The following is a 6,202-nucleotide window of genomic DNA, read 5'->3' as shown; positions in this document are numbered from 1 at the left end:
TGTTTCTCACAATCTGCAGCGTCCTCCATAGTATTGGCCGGGATGGAACTTTTTCCAACCCTGCGAAGTCATGGGAGAGAGGAGTGGATAGATGGATGAAGACTTTCTCTGGCTTCCCCGTTCTCTTCTTACCTCGTGAATGGCGTTTAGCAGTTCTTACGGTTGCCTGACCCCTCACCCAGGAACACTGAGATGAGCAGGATTGCCAACCCATAAAGCTACAGTAGGAATGGCCAACTCCCCTTTCTCATGCCCGCTCTCGGCCTGAGCACACCCATGGCCCACATTCCACCTTCATGACGTCATTTTACCCTTTAAGCCTTAATCCTCACGGTTCGGGATCTGACCTTCATCTGTTCCACATCAGACTCACAAGGGCAGCGGGCTCCACGCTGGCAGTCTGTCCCCACCGAGTGTGCAGATCCTGCTATCCTGCTACAGCAAGTTTCCCTCTGCAGCCTGGGTGAAGGGAAACAGTCCTTGCCAAGGAACTCCTGGCCTTAGCTCAGAAGCAATAAAATGTAAGGTCCACACTCACTCGGTGGCAAGGTGACAGCTGCACAGATTCCTCAGCCTGGACTCGCTGGGGGCTGGGCTGCTGCTGGGGCAGGACTGGGTGTGCCCCGCTGACTTTGGCCTTCACAGGGACAACCCTAAAGACTCAAGGCCAGCTTAGTGTGGGCTCCCAGGGAGATCAGCCCTGAAATCATGTACACACAAGCAACACTGAATGGACTCAGTGGGTTGTATTTATATATCTAAGTATATGTATGTACATATGTATGTATGTATATATGTATGTACTTATAGGTATATGTATATATGTGTATATGCACACAATGTAATTTTTAAGAAAAAAAAAAAGGCCATGGATCTGAGAGGGAATTGTGGGTATGGGAGAGTTTAAAGGGAAGGAAAAGAGAAAAATAGTAGAACTATATACATATATATATTTCTTAAATAAAAGTGCCAGAATAATAAATAACAATATACGACAACAAATGTGCATAATGAACTGTGACACACACTCCCTGCATGTCAACCTTTTTATTTCACGCATTTGTTTGCTAGATTTTTGTTTCTACTGCTATTGTTATTATAAAACAGGATCTCACTCCACAGGCCAGACTGGTTTCGGTCTCACTAGGCAGCCCAGGCTTGCCTCGAACTCATAACAACCCTTCTACTTCAGCCTCTCGAGTACTGAAATTGCCGTATAAACCACTACTTGCCGCTTTTCTTCTTCCTTTGTGTGTGTAGCTGAGTCACTGTGGTGTGCACACACATGGTTGTGTAAGTATGGGTCTGTATGTGAGTGAGCTTGCCCATGTGCGTGCCCACGGAGGCCAGAGGAGGACGTCAAGTGTCCTCTATCATTCTTTACCTTACTGCTTTGAGACAGGATCCCTCAGTGAACACAAAGCTACCCTGGCAGCCAGCAAGCCCCAGGACTCCTGTCTCTTTCACACACAGTGCTGGCATTACAGGGGGGTCCAGCCACGGCGAATTACACATATGCTGACCTGAATGCCATTCCTTAGTGCAGGCAGCAAGCTCTCTTACCCTCACAACTCTCTCTCCAGCCCCTCTTTATTGTTTTTTAAACATTATTGGGGAGGCCAAGTTGAGATAAGACTGTTCATCAAGGCTACAAAATTAATAGGAACAACACACTATCTCCCCCCAACACTATCTCTCTCTCTCTCTCTCTCTCTCTCTCTCTCTCTCTCTCTCTCTCTCCCTCTGTGTGTGTGTGCCTGTGTGTGTCTGTGTGTGTGTCTGTGTGTCTGTGTGTGTGTCTGTGTGTGTGTCTGTGTGTGTCTGTGTCTGTGTGTGTGTCTGTGTGTGTGTGTGTGTGTCTGTGTGTGTCTGTGTGTGTCTGTGTGTGCCTGTGTGTGTGTCTGTGTGTGTGTCTGTGTGTGTGTCTCTGTATGTGTGTCTGTGTGTGTGTGTCTCTGTGTGTGTGTGTCTGTGTGTGTGTGTGTGTGTGTCCTATTTTCTTCACAATGGGGGCTATTTTGTTGCTCACAGAAGTTCTGCCATAGACTGAGGAATAGCTAGAAGAATTACGAGAATGTGGGGTGGCTCTAAACCTTGCAGCTAGGTGCCATTCAAATCAGAACTTCCTAGGTCCTCACCTGGTGGGCTAAAACCCCAACGGATCTCTGCACCCCTCTCTGTAAAAGAGGAACTCACCCCACCCAAATGACCCCCTGGAGCAACCCCTGGGTTCCTCTTCCTCCACTTAGCCTTGTGACTAATGACAGCGCTTTATGGAGTTAAACTCTTCTTCTCTAAAGAGAGCGCCCCATTTCAGACTACGTAGCGGAACAGTACTATTTTGAACCTAGACACACTGCTTACAGTGCTCCATGGGACAGCGTAGCACTCACTGATGAGAAGCTGCCGTGCTATGGGCAACCATACCAGGGTGGAACGAAGAGTCTCCAATGGTGGACACAGCCACAGCCCCGCTTCAGAGAGGACAGAGAGCAGATACTCCTGGCCAGAGAATGAATACTTCCCCAAAGAGCCAGCTAAACAAAGGCTAGGTCCTTGAGGCTTCAAGGAAGATAAGGCTGCCTGAGGACAGAAGCCTCCTTCTGCACAGCCACATCCAGATGCCTAGAACAGTGTCCCGGGTGCACTGGTCTCTAATAAGTGTTTGCTGAATGAACCAAGCAAAACCTCACCGGCATTTCAAAGCAGAATTCGGGACAGTATTAAAGGGGAGGAAGTAGAATGATATGTGACAAAGAGTGTTTCTTTATAATTAATCTATCATAAGATAATAATACTGGAATGAAAACAGGCCACTCATCACAATAGCTATGAATAAATTTAAAAGAGAGAGAGAGAGAGAGACAGAGAGAGGGGGAGAGAAGGAGGAAGGAAGGAAGGAAGGAAGGAAGGCAGGCCCAGATCATTTTACAGCACCAGAGCACCTCAGACAGCAGTAACATCAGTATCTCACCATGAGCACATTGATGTTGAATATTTCTGATGAGGATAAAAGGAAAGTGTGACAGCAAGAAAGGCATGAGTAAGACTCCTGGACTTTTCAAGTGTCATAAAAATAAAGCATCACAGAGGATGCCGGGTGGCAGCACCGTCTGCTCTGAAATGAAGACCCTGCTAGCTGCAGCCTAAACCCCTCAAGACCTTTCTCTCACACCTTCCCTTTGCAGTGTTATCAGCCCTGTCTTCCCTGACCTCGTGCTCCCCAAGACAGGGTAGATGTTCTTCCTGTATCTCCCACACCTGACCGCCAGCTTCCAGAAGGGAAGCCTCACTGGGGCTTGGCTCCTTCCCGGCAAGCTTCTCTTATTCTTTGCTCTGTCTTAGCAGCTAATAATTTGGATATAATTAATATTCAATAAGTAACTGTCCAAAGATTAAGTGAATCGACAGCTCCATTGCCTATGCTGTCAGCTTAGACACCATCCATGTCTAAATTCACCGGGTACGGATTTAAGATACATCTCAGGCAAGACCGTCCCTCTGCATCCTGGCTGCTAGTACCTTGGCTCAGTCTTCTGAATCCACACCACTAACAGTGAGCCACAAACACTGGTTTCCTCGTCCCCAAGTTCCATTTACCTAAATCCATACTCCCCACCACAGCTGGCCAACTAGTAGCCTTGTGAAAAATAAGCATTTAAAATTAGTTTCTTACTTTTAAAAACTAAAAATGGTTGTAGTGTTGGGGACTGGATCCAGGACGTCACACATGTTAAACCAACACTCTATCATTAAGTTATAGCCTATTTCACATTTCAAATCAATGTGTGTGCACATGCTTGTATTGTGTGCGTGTGTGTGTGTATGTGCGCGTGTGTATGTGCGCCTGTGTGTATGCATGTGTGTGTGAGTGTGTGCGTGTGTGTGTGTGTGTGTGTGTGTGTGTATGCGTGTGTGCATGTGTTGTAACAGCAATGACCAAAGAGGAAGAGAGCATGAATTTGGGTTGAAGAAGGACAAACATGGGAGAGGTCAGAAGAAGAGAAAAGAGGGAAATAATACAATTATATCTTGACTGAATTGTTTAAATTAGAGAAATCAGCCAGGAGGTGATAGAAGCAGGGCCACTGTTGGCAAGGATAGACCCAACCCTCCCTCATGAGCTTCCTGAGCCGGGCACACTGTGGACATTAACGTTTGTGGTGTCTTCTGTTTTATCCGTTGATATCTCTGTGAGACACAGATCTCTTATCTAATCGAACCATGTGACTACTATCCAGCTACACTGCAGAAATAGAACCATGGGTATCCCATCTGCTCTGGTCCATGTACCTTCCCCACGGTCCTCCTTCCTCCTTCCTTTCTTCCACCTTTTGCACCGTGAATGAGCCAGGCATCTTCCCACTTCTGAGGCTTTGTTCAAGTGCTATGCAGTGGTCTAGAGAATCAGCTGGAATCAGATCACTTAGGCATAAATCCTCTCTGAGCCTTCATTTCCTCATCTATAAACTGAGGATAATACTAGTTGGCACCTCACGGGTCATTATAGGGAGGAGTGGATAAATAATATTTGTCTTCAGTCAGGGCTGCAGAGCCAGGACTTAACTGTGATACGATGGGTGTTGTTGCCCCTTGACGTCTCCCCTGAAGAAATGCAGTTCTGCCTCTATAGCCAGTTCAAAAGTCACCTTCCCTGTGGAGCCTTCTCCCTCTCCGCACCCTACCATAGCTGGATGAGTCATCTTCCGAATTAGCCAGGATGCTATGCCCCTGCCCACCACACCTTCTCACCTTCCTTCTTCTACCACATGCTCCCCAAGAGCAGAGTCGGGCATCTCGGAACACCCAGTAGGTTCTCAGCATTTCCTGAATGGGCTAGGCTGGGCATCCAAGCAGAAACAACAAGGAGGTTCAGTGGTTTGTCCTTAGAGACTACTTACTAAAAATACTGTCATGTGCTGCCATTTGGGACGTGAGTGAAAGATCAATAAGAGGCCATTGAGAAGGCAAAGAATAGTGGTACATACTCACTTAATCCCATTGCTCAGGAAGCAGAAGCAGGAGGATCTCTGTGAGTTTGAGGCCAGCTTGGTCTATATAGTGAGTTCCAGAATAGCCAGAACTACATAGTGAGTCAGTCCTGAAAAACCAAATCAAAGAACCAAACCAAAAGGCAAAAGATGAAGGCTAGGTGTGGTGGCACGTGTCTTTAACCCAACGCTTGGGAGACAGAAGCAGGTAGATCTCAGAGTTGAAGTTCAGGCTGGTCTCCACAACAAAGTCTAGACCAGCCAAGGATACATAGTGAGACTGTGGCCCCAAACAAATAAAACAAAACAGGGGTGAGCTTAATGGGGTAGGGCCAAGTGGTCCCTGGTGCTCTCAACCCCAATATGGGAATAACAACACTTGCCTACCTTACTGGTCCCTCAATGACAGTAATGCAAAAGAAAATGTGTGTGTGAGTGTGTGTGTGTGTGTGTGTGTGTGTGTGTGAGTGTGTGTGTGTGTGTGTATGTGTGTGGTTTTGCTCGTGTTTATATGTATACAGACATTCCCATGTGTGCACATGTATATGTGGGTACATGAAGAAGCCAGAGGCCAATATTGGATATCTTACTCTGCCATTTCCAACATATGTTTTGAGATACATTCTCGGAATGAACCTAGAGCTCACAGATTCTTTCAGGCTGGCTGGCCAGAGAGCACCCAGCAGCCTCTTGTCTCTGCCGCCCAGAGCTAGAACTACCAGTATCTACCACTGTGCTTGGCTCATCACAAGGTAATTGGGGACCCAAAGTCAATGCTTCACAGCAAGCTCTTTATCAACTGGTCCATCTGTCCAGCCAGAAGAAAATATTTTGTGAGCTCCAGAACCTTTGTCCCAGTGTCTGGCACAGCCTTTGACCCTTACTTCATTACAAGAATTGGAGGGTATAAAACAGCACGCCTTAAATGACCTGGATTACTAACACAGTTGTAAAGCATAGGTGTGAGTGGAAAGAGGAAGATTTGGGACTTTCTAAAAGATGTAAAAATGTTGAGTTGGATTTGAATCCCAGACTCTGGATTCTTGGCATTCCTGAGCCTCAAACTCCTCATCTATAAACAAGAAGGCCATAATATATGTCCCAGACAATGGAAATGACACAACAGAGGTAGGAATCTGGAACTGTACCTGCCACAGAGGCTCTCTATAATTGTTTGTAGACTATTAATTATAACTAAATGTTGTAATCCT

Source organism: Rattus norvegicus, chromosome 4, assembly GCF_021556685.1.
Source record: "Rattus norvegicus strain SHRSP/BbbUtx chromosome 4, alternate assembly SHRSP_T2T, whole genome shotgun sequence".
Classification (NCBI taxonomy): domain Eukaryota; kingdom Metazoa; phylum Chordata; class Mammalia; order Rodentia; family Muridae; genus Rattus; species Rattus norvegicus.
The sequence above is the reverse complement of the archived record's forward strand: the minus strand, read 5'-3'. Positions refer to the sequence as shown.